The sequence below is a fragment of the Plutella xylostella genome, chromosome 23 (genome assembly GCF_932276165.1).
Source record: "Plutella xylostella chromosome 23, ilPluXylo3.1, whole genome shotgun sequence".
Lineage (NCBI taxonomy): Eukaryota > Metazoa > Arthropoda > Insecta > Lepidoptera > Plutellidae > Plutella > Plutella xylostella.
In genome coordinates this window covers 10,874,877-10,888,534 of record NC_064003.1, presented here as the reverse complement: position 1 = coordinate 10,888,534, position 13,658 = coordinate 10,874,877, and positions in this window count along the sequence as shown.

Below are 13,658 nucleotides of genomic sequence, written 5' to 3'. Positions count from 1 at the left end.
TAATGTAAAAAATTACAATGTTATTAGCTCATTTAATAGGAAATCGTTAGACAAAGGAGGATCATTAATATTTGTAAAGAAAAATTTAAAATGTAAGGATAGGAAAGATATTGTAAAATTATCGGTCGAAAGAATAGCTGAACTAGCTTGTGTTGAGATGGACAAGTATATAATTTTAAGCGTGTACAGGCCCCCCTCTTCTGACTATAAAGTATTTGAGAAAGTGATGGAGGATAGTCTTACCATCTTATCTAAGAGCTCAAAACAAGTGGTCGTGGTGGGAGATTTTAATATTGATTTATTAGTTGAGACTTCTATGAAATGTTGTATAATTAATTTGTTCAAGTCATATAATTTAAGTAATGTCTTCCTGGAACCTACCAGAATTACTCCCACCTCAGCCACTTGTATTGACAATATTTACTGTAATTGTGATTTTACTAATCATTCTGTAATCAATTGTTTACCATCCGACCACAGTGGGCAAATTATTACGTTTCCTTGTACTTTTGAACGTAAGTCAGCCACTTTCAAGTTCAGACCAGTAACATCATACAGAATTGATAAGTTTAAATCTCGATTGAACAGTAAACTTGGCTACTGTAGAAGCTCTGAAAGAAATCCCAATGATGCGTTTAAGGAAATATTTCAAGGTTTGTCTCAAGAATTTGAAAACGTGTTCACTAAGAAAGAAGTAGATGTTAATTGCAAACAAAGTCTTAATGACTGGGCAACATCGGGAATTTATAAGAGCAGACGTAAATTATATGATCTCTATGAACAGCGTACATTTACTCATGACGATAACTTTAGAGATTATGTAAAGAAATATACAAAGATATTCAAAGCCGTTTGCCACCAAGCTAAATCAGATTATATAAATAGAAAGATTAAAAACTCTAATAACAAGATTAAAACCGTATGAAATATCATTAATACTGAAACCGGGAAGAATAAACCACGTGATTTAAATTTTGAACTTAAAATTAATGATAAAATTGTTTCATCTAGTGAAGAAGTGGCTTCCGTCTTTGAAGATTTTTTCCGTAGTATACCGATAGCTACAACTGAGAACCTTGATTCATCTTGCGCTGAAGCTGAACGTTTGCTAAGAGGGAATGCACCGCCTTGCGATCTCGACTTTCAATTTCATGGTATAAATACACAGACCATAATTACCACTTATAAAGAATTAAATTTAAAAATTACAGAAGATTTATGGGGCATGTCCGTTAAAGTTATTAGTCATGTTATTGATATCCTAGCACCCCACTTGGCTAATCTTTTTAACAGATGCATTGAGGTCGGTGTATTCCCCGACTTGATGAAACTTAGTAAACTAATACCGCTTTTTAAATCTGGTGAGAAAAATGATCCCAATAATTTTAGGCCTGTATCAGTTTTGCCAGTACTGAGTAAAATATTTGAAAAAATTATGCTGCATCAAATGCTTTCGCACTTTAGTATTCACGGCCTTCTCCATAACCAACAGTTCGGTTTCACCAAAGGTCGATCTACAACTGACGCTGGTGTCGCGTTGGTCAAACACATATTTAGTGCTTGGGAGGAACGTCTTGATGCTGTGGGTGTATTTTGCGATCTATCGAAAGCATTTGATTGTGTGGATCATGCCACTCTACTTATGAAACTTAAATATTATGGGCTAACTGGCAAAGCTCTTACATTATTGGAATCATACTTGAGCAACAGAACTCAACTAGTTGACATAAATGGAGTGCGTTCGGCTGGCTGTCCTGTCAGTATGGGTGTTCCCCAAAGCTCGATTTTAGGACCATTCTTGTTTCTTGTATATGTTAACGATTTACCGTTTTTAGGGTTCCGTAGCCAAAATGGCAAAAACGGAACCCTTATAGTTTCGTCATGTCCGTCTGTCCGTCTGTCCGTCTGTCCGTCTGTCACAGCCGATTTACTCGGAAACTATAAGTACTACAGTGATGAAATTTGATGGGAATATGTGTTGTATAAACCGCTACAAAAATATGACACTAAATAGTAAAAAAAAGAATTGGGGGTGGGGCCCCCCATACATGTAACTGAGGGATGAAATTTTTTTTTTCGATGTACATACCCGTGTGGGGTATCAATGGAAAGGTCTTTTAAAATGATATAAAGTTTTCTAAAAAACATTTTTCTTAAAGTGAACGGTTTTTGAGATATCAGCTCTCAAAGTCGTAAAAAGTATGTCCCCCCCCCTCTATTTTTATAACTACGGGGTATAAAATTCTAAAAAAAATAGAGGTGATGCATGCTAATTAACTCTTTCAACGATTTTTGGTTTGATCAAAGTATCTCTTATAGTTTTTGAGATAGGTTGATTTAACTGTAATATTATATTTGCTGCTACGGAACCCTTTGTGCGCGAGCCCGACTCGCACTTGGCCGGTTTTTGGTAGATAAATTATGTGAGATAGTACTGTTTGCTGATGATACTTCACTTATATTTAAGTTGAAGCGACAAGAAGTCAATTTTGACAATGCAAACAGTACTCTTTCCATAGTTGCTAATTGGTTCACTGTAAATAATTTAGCTCTTAACTCCAAGAAAACAAAATGTATTAAATTCACTTTGCCTAATGTAAGACAAGTAGAGACATATTTGACATTGAATAACGATAAGCTAGAGTTAGTAAATGAAACGGTATTCCTGGGTATTACAATTGACTCAAAGTTGCAATGGGGGCCCCATATTGAGAGGATAGCCGGTAGATTGAGTTCTGCAGCTTATGCGGTTAGAACCATTAGACAGTTAACAGATGTAGATACAGCCAGGCTTGTGTATTTTAGTTATTTTCATAGTGTTATGTCTTACAGAATTCTATTGCGGGGACGAGCGGCTGACATTAATCAAATCTTTGTTTTGCAAAAACGAGCAATTCGAGCCATATATGTATTAGGGTCTAGAATTTCATTAAGAGATACGTTTAAGGAAATAGGTATACAAACTGTTCCATGCCAATATATCTATGAAAATATTATGTATGTTCGTAAAAACTTAAATTCATTTAGTAAAGTAGGAGCCACTCACGGTATTGAGACCAGAAACAAAAATAAGTTGCTTTTCCCCACACTCAGACTTTCGAAAACAAACACATCATTCATGGGGAACTGTATACGTTTTTATAATAAATTATCAAATGAAGCAATAAACCTTACTGAGCAAAAATTTAAGAATTATGTTAAAGCTACATTATGTAGTAAAGCTTACTATAGTATAAATGATTATTTAAACGACAAAAACGCGTGGTCTGGTGAAGTCTGGTCCACCTCAGCTAAGGCTATTGAAAAAATGAAATGGATATAGGTACTTAAGTAAAATTGTAGGTACTAGATATAAGTAAAAATTGTAATAGATTATAAGGAAAAAGTTGAAAAGATGCTCGAGGAGTTTCTTTCGCCATTTCTTTCCTTCTCAATGACGGGGCCTTTGTGAAATGGTGGTAGATGACTATCGACAAATAATTGTAAAATTTTACGTCGATTAAACCATTTGAATTTGAAAAATTTGAATTTGAATTTGAATTTAATCCGAAAATCGTTGTTAAAACAAGTTCGCGATAGGGAGCCAGTTATTTACCGGTGTACCACGTACGATCTTCTTGTTTTTCATGGTGTGGTCAGATACCGCTATGACTGTTATCTCGATAAGCTAATCATGTAAACATGCAGGTACAGCCACAAAATATGTATTTGCTTACAGGATTATATATAACATTACCTCCGTAAAAATTTACCACATGATCAACTGGTCAAACTGAACAAAGTTGTTGTACTTACATTACCAGCTTCATAGTATTTATGTAGTTACTGGTACTTACAAGAATTTTCCTACAGAGTTTTAGTACAGGCCTGTAAGCTAAGAGTTCCTGTAAGAATTAAGAGAGGTATTCAGAGCTTACAGTTTTCAGGTTTTACGGCCGCCCTGGCGTCTATTACTGTTTCAGCACTTAGCGAGCACTAAATTTTGTCTCCCAGCTCGGGAGGTAAGTCTTCTACGGAATGTTTGCTAAGCACTAAGTTCCTACTTGACTACTTTATTTTAACTTTGTAGAGAAATATCAGTCCAAAGAGTACCTATTTACTGAACATCTAAATCGTTATTTTGAAAATAAAAAGACCTGAATCATAAATGTTCATTAACAACCGATTGATCGATTAATAATCATTCCCAATCCTAATGATATTCTAAGCTAATTTAATATAATAATACATACAAAGAAAAAAATAATACAATAATAATTCCTGTAAACTCTTTAAACTTTACAGTCGTCTGTAAACTTGCCAAATACCTATAACATCGACGAAAATGGCGGCGATTTGCACGGAGTTGTCAGGCTGTGCCAGTTACTGGGTCGCGCTGCAACACGCCAAGGTCACGGGTTGCCAGCCACCACCACCCATGTACCCATCCACCATTTGGAAATTAACCGAAAATCGGCAATACTGTTACTGCAAATATACCGTACCTACGAAGTTATTCCACGCGACAATTTCAACGCCTTAAAAATGTTAAAGGTAAAAACCCTTTTATTGGCAGGAGACTGTGACCGTGGTTTGTGATGATAACAAAAGTCAAAAGTATTTGTATAGGCAAATTATCTTCCATGATGCAACGATTGTAATATTTAAGTCGTAAAGCTTATGCTAGATCAGTGTTGTGGCAGTATTTTGATGCAGTGCGGTAGAAGGCGCGCTGTCGGTTGCTCCGCGGTAGAACAGTTAAGCCTGTTACGGTTATTACGGTTACAATGCATAAACATGCCCTGACTTACCTATATACTTACTTAAGACGAAGATATAATAAAGTGTCAGTACCTATGACACAACTAATTTATGACCCCACGTAAGTATTATTTCACTGAAAAATGCTGAAAAAGAGTTGTAACCCTAGATGCTCAGAGTATCTAAAAGGTATTAAAATGGCAATTTTATCTGGCAACCCTCGACCTCAACCTATTTTTAGAGCGAAAGAGGTAATAAAAGAACAGTATCACTTCGCTTGATTAAAGTTTGAAATTGCAATAGTTTAGCTACTTTGAGGCTTAAGTGGTCTTTCTACAAAGTTTATGAAACACGATTTTATATCAAGAACTATGTTGTTGAAAGTGAAAGTTTTTGTTGTACATGACTAAGTATATCAACCTTTGTTTATTACTCTAAAAAAACAGCATCTTTCTTAACAACAAAGCATTATCATAAGATAAATGCCATATTTTATAAAAACAAACTCATTTTATACCGAACATTTCCTCCTAAATCAAGAGTTTTCCTTTCCGCGGGATCACAGATCATTAGCTACGCATTATCATGAAGATATAATGCGACTGTGGATGATGCGGCAGTTTTATGTATGGAGCTACATATTAGCTACGTCCTCTTCATAAATGTTTGTGTTATAACGGGTTTGTATAAATAATCGAGATTCAATAAGCTATACAAACAATAGGGTCCGCTTGCTATTAGGTCCACAGCTTGGGACTAACATAAATTTGGATGGAGTCGCTTTATTCAATAATCTCATTACAAACATTGACCCTTTTTGGCCTTAGATTCTCTTCGTGCTTAGTCATATAAATACAAAAGTATGTTTTGTTTTTCTTTCATGTACCTTACATACACATAATAATAGTAAGTATAGTAATAGACCTATTTTTAAAAAATAAGCGTTAATATGTGTAGGTAATAAGGTAACGAGAGATTGAGTGTGTCTAAGTTTATTTTTATTTCAGAATTTCCAACAGCAAACCTTTTGAAGCGTAGCTAAGCAATCTGTTCAAAATACATAACTCGTACATGTACCTAGCTATACTCAACTATGCAGTAGATTAGTCCTATACATCTCTGTACTATGAATACATTGCATCTATAGGTAAGTGGCTCACATATGAATATGTGAGGTGCCGTTGATCCGCCATGCATCAATATTCCAGCGGCACTCAGTGGCAAGCCGCTCACAAGCCGCCTGCATACATGCCACGGCGGGCCACAGCTTAGCGCAATACACATTGAATTAATTTCAAGGTACGACCCCCACACAACAGCGTAACAAAGCTGTCTGATACAGTTTCATCCATTGACTATGCAGGCTACAACCTTAGCCTAGACGTTTAATAATTCTGGACCTAGGGAGTAAGTATTGGAGGTTAGATTCGGGTGGAGGGATGTTGTTGGTGATGTAGGGTGCGGCGCATGCGCGGCCGCGTCGCAGGAAGGCAGTAATAAAATAAAAGTCCCGCCCCCCGCGCCCCGCTACCGCCCCCGCGCCCGCCGCCGCCCTGTAAATGTTAACAAGTATATTCATGGGCGGTTATAACACGGGGAATGGTTTCCGAGGCGCATTCTGCACTGAATAGATTGTTCTCCGTTGTTTGTGTCAGAGATAAGTGATGTTTGTGACTGATATGCGTATTGTAGCGGTTTGTCCGATAACGCTGCCGCTGGTTGTCCATCTTAGGTATCTTTATGATAAATGTTTTTATAATAGGCAAAAAATAAATACATTATCATGTCGATTCTGGAGGCTCTTTGTTTTTTAATGTGACTCTACGGGTGCTTTCAAACGTGGCTAAAATGAAATTTTGTGCCTTTAGAATGGATATCAACATCAGCACTTATTTACACTGACCAATATGGGTAATCAAGTGTTAAACACATCCCTATTATTAAGATCTACTTATGTGATGTACACTTGATTGCAATAAATATTTTGATTTAGAATTTTGTTACTTTTATGTTTATTGAAGTTGTGTAATTACCTACAATTCCTTTTTAGTATAGGGCGCAATAAAAGTGCGTATCATGTATTAATCTCCTCGCTTTTTCCAACAAATTGCATGCAAGATGCTTGCGCTATTCAGCTCTACTGATTTAACTAGGTACATAAATATCTACCTAACAAACTTTGTCTGAAAATTTACAAATAAAGCTTTGACTTTGTCTGCAAAAGCTCAGCGGACTGAAAGTAATCTGTTCACAGCAGCGACCGCCGTCGCTATTATCTGAATTAAAACGTTAATTTGTGAAATACCCGAGATTTCAGACGACGTCACTGACGCCGAATATAAAAAATAACTCAGGATTTTTATCAAAAATTCCCAAATGAAAATTACCCCCCGAAGCGTCGCAATTTATACTCCGACCAGTTCAAGAAGACCTTGGTTGAGAGAAAATGAACTGTATGTTGATGACGTTATTGCATATATTCGTCGGTTGGGGGGCTGCATTGATTGGTGGGGGTTAATGTGATCTGTGTCGACGCTCCGGAGTTAAACCTTCACTCGGTAATAAGCCGAGCGGAGTTATAAAGTCACGCGGATTCATCAGTAGCTAAATACTTTCTACCGAATTTTTCGTCGTTATAGGATCCTCTGATGCAGGTAAAGTAAAACTTGATCAAAGTGATTTTTTATTCGTGGTCGTGGAGGTAATTTATTTAGAGTACGTCACGCACGTTACTAGGGACTTAATGCGCTTTTCAATTTAGAGGATCGTTTAGTTTGCCCAGGACTTCTAGAGAGTAGTGGAGCTAGTTGAGGTGACAGTGAATTGATTGAAGAAAATGCTATTTTTTATTCATAAAGGTGCAAATTAGTATGTTATATGCATGGTTGAAGCAGAAGATATTTTCCAATGAACAGGCCAAGTGTCGTATTGAAACGAATGAAAAGAAAGATAAGTTTCCTGTCGTCATGTCTCTCTGAGCCACTTCCACTCACCGACTGAGCCGGCATTAGCTGGAAAGTCGCGAGATCTGCAAACTGCCCCCGGGGTCCGGCTGCACTGTCATAAATTGACTTATGAGACTTCTCTCCTACTTTTTGGTGAATTTTTTGCCTTCAAATTTGAATTTGTGCGCAAACTTCGCATAGCGTTTAAAGGGTTTCCATGGAACTCGGGGGACACTCAGGGATAAATTATTAAGAACAATAAGTAGGTATATTTTAAAATGAAAAACTACTTTACAAAAATTTTGCTGAAGACAAATTAGGACGTTGAATTTTCACAGACTCTCAATTTTAGAGAGTTACAAACGGCAGCGAAAACCACAAACATTTCGCAGCAGGAAAATATTATAACCCTTCAAAACCCTTTGCTCCCAAACACAATCACTTGGGACCTTCCACCGAAATACAGCGATGCTATCTCGGCGCCGGCCACTCTACTTGAAGAATGGCCGTTTGCTCACAAATATCGCCAGTAACCAGCCATTGCCCTCATTCTGCCTCCGAGAGCCTCCAGCCCCTCGAGAGGACCGTCCTAAAATTGAACTTACAGAGTTCCAACAAGTTTCCTCTTTCACGGAAAAATGAATTTACTTCTTGATATTTTCAGTATTTTTATAAGCCAACGCGCGTAGCTTTTGGGGATTTAAATTGAATCGTGTTTGTGCGGAAAATAAGTTGTGATCTTGTTATGTGTAAACCGCATAGTAAACCGAAAGAGCCCCCCCTAATCCGAACGGAGAGTAATTTGTAAAAATTGACGTTCATCAAAAAAATTTATATTTGTACGATGAATAAAAAATTTTTGACTTTGACTTTGACTTTGACATAGTTTTATACTGAGCATTCTCAAAAAATACAGGTTGTAAAAAATTTGGCAGCCTTATTTGCTGGGATCGATGGTAGTAGAAGCACTGTTTATTTGTATACCAAAGGGTTATCAAAATAGAAAAGTTACAAGCTGAAGGATAAGTGACATCTAATGATAGCTATTTACAAGAACAGGATGGAAATAGATATTTCAAATGAAATGCAATAAATATAAAGGATATTTTTATTATTCACGGAATGTGATTAGCTGTATTTAAATTAACGAGCTGCTTCCTCATCAAGCAGTATAGCCAGTATATCTACTTAGATAGCTATTCTACCGTTTCGTCCATTCGCAGTTTAATTAAAGGGTGGTGTATAATTACATTAATTAATATTCAAAACTGGGTTGTGCGTGCTGGCATGACTCAGCGTTATTACCACACTTCATACTAGTCTTTGGGGAGAGCTGAGTAAAGCCTCAGGATTTGCCTTCTACTCACATTGTTTAAGGCGTTGCATATTGGATGAGCCCATATTTGTACAGTATTTGGGAGTTACGTAATGTAGGATTTTTTTAAGTAGTGCATATGCACTTTGTTAAAGAAAATTTAATTGAATGATCATTATCGCATGAAAATGTTGCATTATTAATTGTTACACGTAAGTTATTTATCGGATCTCATTGATTTTTTACATTAATTAAGGATGAAATATTACCTACCTATAAGAGTAAAAGTAACTAACACCACATTATGACATAATGTGGACATCATTTTCAGTACCATTAAAACTGTCTGATTTCGTTATCGGTGACATAATCGAGATAACCCGAACCAAACACACAGACTTACTTAAACACAGTCATCTTATCTGAGTTTGTGTGAACAAACTTGCTTAGTAGTCTCAGTACATACATGCAATGTACCTAAGGACATACTTTTATTATGGGTACAGACAAACAGGCAAGTAGATACTTACATGAAAAATCTTAAACTGAAAATCTCGACAACTCCGTTATGAGTTGGTCGATTTCTATAGTGACCCCCCAGAGCTAACTCAAAAGTACACCTTATGGGTATACTATCACTGTATTTTTTTACTTATACGGTAAAATATGGCGAATAAGTTATGAAAGTAATTAGTCACACGCAAGCTGCAACCTTCCAGAGTGTTGAGAAGCCATTTTGCTTTTAACTGCCGCGGACTTGTTAGCGTTTACTACATAGACACTGAATCCTCGCAGATAATATGACGAACCAATGAAATTATCCCATATCTATCGTTTATTATTTATACTTTTTTGTATACATAAGTGATTGAGTAAGAAAGACAGAACGTTGTTCCATTCCGTAGACTTATGTCTAGCAGTACCTACACGGACTGATGATGACGATAAAATCTAAGAATATTTGTCTTTCTTATAACAAAAAATAAAAGTTCGATGGATCATGACTTGCTGCGAACAAAATGTTGTTCTAATTTGGGGCAAAACGTGCAGGTCAGCGCACAAGTATGCAACGTTGTGACGTCATTTGAAAGCCTGGATTCCTTCGTCAGAGCATCAGTTCGTAGTATAAGATTAGACTTGTTTTCTTCTTAAGATTTCTGTGAAAAGATCGCTATAGAAATTATCATGCGTTATAGAGTTGGTACCTATGTTTCATCAAATAAGAAAAACAAGCATTACAAAAAGTTTTTTTCTTTCCTGAATTTAGTTCTGTCTGCGTATTACTTTCAGTATCATAAAATAGTCAGAGAGATACATAAAAGAAAATTTAAATTTCCAAGATAGATCTATTTCGTTCAGAAATTCAATTACTTCTTTGCAAAGTAAAGGAAGAAGAAGTGTTATTTAGAAATGGCTTCTTTATGGAGTGTCTGCAGTATCCATTCGTCTGATTAGTATTAATGAGATGCAAAGAGCGACGCGAGAAATGGAATTAAATGGGTTTTTATTTGAACGCTGAAGAAATATTGACAACAAAGTGGAGGCTCCGGCGGAATAAGAAATACTGTTACTTCTGAACTGCCTGAAATAATGGAATCAAACTACCTACTGTTTTTCACTTACAATACAAAATGTACGGTACTAAAAAACTGTAAAGCTACATGCGAAGGGCAGAGGTGACTTGCAAGCGAGTCACCCGCTTTTCGTACCTATATGTATAATTCTTCAATAAACATCTGAAAAATCGTATCATGTACTTAAAAGTGTACAAGTGGAACTAGTGGGTACATTAACAGGACAACCCCAAGCTAACCTTTCTAAACATTCGTTTAGAAACACACGTTTTTCACTTATTCATATAGATAAAACTTTTCAGCATCGGAAGTAAAATTGAAAGAAAAAGCTTGTGCTATATAGCAGTAATTCAACTTATAATTATCCCAACTAAGCAGTGGACTTACTGGTATGCAAAGATTGGACAGCTTGCTGATAATATTTAACGCCATTCAAACAAGCGAGTCCCCTAAAGCCTTGCGCATTTCAGTTTGGCAGCCGCCGGCCCCGGCCGCGCCAGCTCCCCTCCCCGCGCACCCGCGCGGCTACCTCACCCCGCCAGGGCCCGAGTGTGTTTAGTGTTCATATAAAGCAGTGGGCAAGCTTAGATGTAGATGTAGAACTTTAAAACGTAGAGATTTGAAATTTGAGAGGGAGGTGGAAATTGGGATGTTTGCACTCCTACTGCTAATACAGACCTAAGTACATACTAATAATAATTTAAGGTGAAGCGTGCAGTTAGGTACTTGTATTAGCCCCTGAAGATGTTTATATAATTGTGTATGTATCTATCTATATCGACTATTCTTAGTTATGTAAAAGTTAAGAAGTAAAAAAAAACTTTTCACTTTATAAATGCGAAATCTTCGTTCTCTCTCCTACTTAATTCCCCCAGGTGATCTTTAAGTCGACATCCGGCATTTATCTTGTCTGTGGTTCCTTCAGTTACCTTATTCACTCAAACTTTTTACAAACTTGAAACATTTACTTAGTTACTTATCCGACATGTGATTGGTGCTGGCACTACTGCTGGCAGTTCTCGTGGGACTTCGCATTTGGCAGCACGTCTTGGCACAGCCGTGGGGCTAATGCAGCCTAAATAACTTATGTATGCCGGCCTATTGACGGACGTTTAGGAAATATTTCCACTGTATTACTTTGTCTATGCGACAAAAATCTCTCGGAAACCTAACGAACATAATTATTTGACTACTGATAAGTCTCGATTCTAGTTGAAAAGGTTTGAAGTTGCCATATGATCGGATCACTGGTAACAGAAGCAATGTTTATTTGTAAGGATAAAGGTTATTAACAAGGAAGAAAGTATAATACCACGGTGCACATACGGTAAAGAGTGTCATTGTGCCCTTTCATTTGATCCAAAAAAGTAAATCACATGGTAATAACCACAAGTTATAATTAATTTTTGGACAAAAGAAAATACAAGTGTTGTGGATGTACTACGGTGCGGCGTAGCACGCGGGCTGTGCTACGAGCTACGCCATAGCGCAGGACACACTCACATTGCATCGTAGCATTTTCCCTTCATTTTCCTTAACTTGATGCACAGATAATGATGTGATTTTAACAAAAAAATTAAGTAAACATCAAACGGACATAAATAGTAATTTATACAAATATGCCACGACTGTAATCCCCGAAGGGGTTATCTAAGCTGAATCGCCAGGCTCCCGCTTTAGTAAGGTCACGATCCGTACTGCCGTTTTTGAATGAGTACAATGCATTTGGTGTTCACATCTAGAATCTATGTACATGTGTAGGTTTCCTTACGATGTTTTCCTTTACCTCAAGAGCTAAACCTACTTAGTTAGTTACAAAAACAATACATTGCGTGATTTAATTTGCTCTCTCCGTAGCTAGGAATGCACACAGTGGCGCGGTGGATCGCAGTTTTACGACAATATTGGAATTCCTTCCGCCACACGTCGACCAGGCTCGAGCTCGTGAACACTGGTCGCTTCCTTCGGGTTCACTCGATTACTGCCCAATACTCCTGTTTTATGCTTACTAACGTACCTACAATAAGTTATTCGCAATATTTCCGCTAGGGAGAAAATGGCCGAAGTGAAGCGCCGCCACTTTATTACGATCTTCTGTCAGCTCAGTGTATCTATCTGTCCGTAATTGTAAATAATAATCCCGTTTTTGGTGACACGCTTATAAAATTCACTGAATTAGGTTACAAGACAGCCATGAATTAGGTAATAAGTAATTATAATTTGAATCCACCTCAAACACCGACATTCTCTCATGTTTTCTGGAAAACAATTTAATGTATGTCTGTCTCAAAGGCATTCTTGCGAGGGGACAAATATTCAGCCCGGGAAACTAAGGAAACATGTACCAAGCTTCTGAAAGCTGTAGAAAGCTACAAAAGCAACCCTATGTCTACGAACTTAAAGCTCTAAGGAAACATCTGGGAGTGTCCAGTGCCATTGGTTGTTGTGCAAACAGATAATAATGCTAGTTTTATTAACTTTTGTTGGTTACGTGATGCCCGAAGGACCTTATATTGTGTGAATGTGAGCTTTTATTTGGTCTCGCCACTGATAATAGGTAGCTACCTAGAATGTAGGAGGAAATAGGCACAATATATCGTTTCTTAAAAAAACTCTCTAGATTATTACATTCTGTAGAGCTATTAGGAAGAGATATTCAAGTCGATAAATTAACATTAATTTCTTTGAATTTAACTATGATACCAACGAGATTGGTTGGAAATAGCTGATTTGTCCGTGGAGTGATTAATATTGTTTTATAAGCATAACCAATTCAGTGGAAATTGAAAGAAATTCACCCGAGACCCATGGGTGGGTAAACAGCTCAAAGCAGATTTCTTTCACCAACCAGGTATCGCATCGTTGTTGCGAGGAGAACCAAATCTTTCACCGTTATGTAAAGCCTGCAGGAGCCTTGCGCAGTATCACTCCATAAACTGTGAACCTCTGCAGTATTCCATTAAGGCTTCACGGCGGCATCTCACGGGCTATGTTTAGCTCGATGAATAATCGACGGCTATTCTCACGCCACTCGTAGCCAGTATCGAGAACTAACTTACGATTCGCGTGCGATCGTCGCGTTAG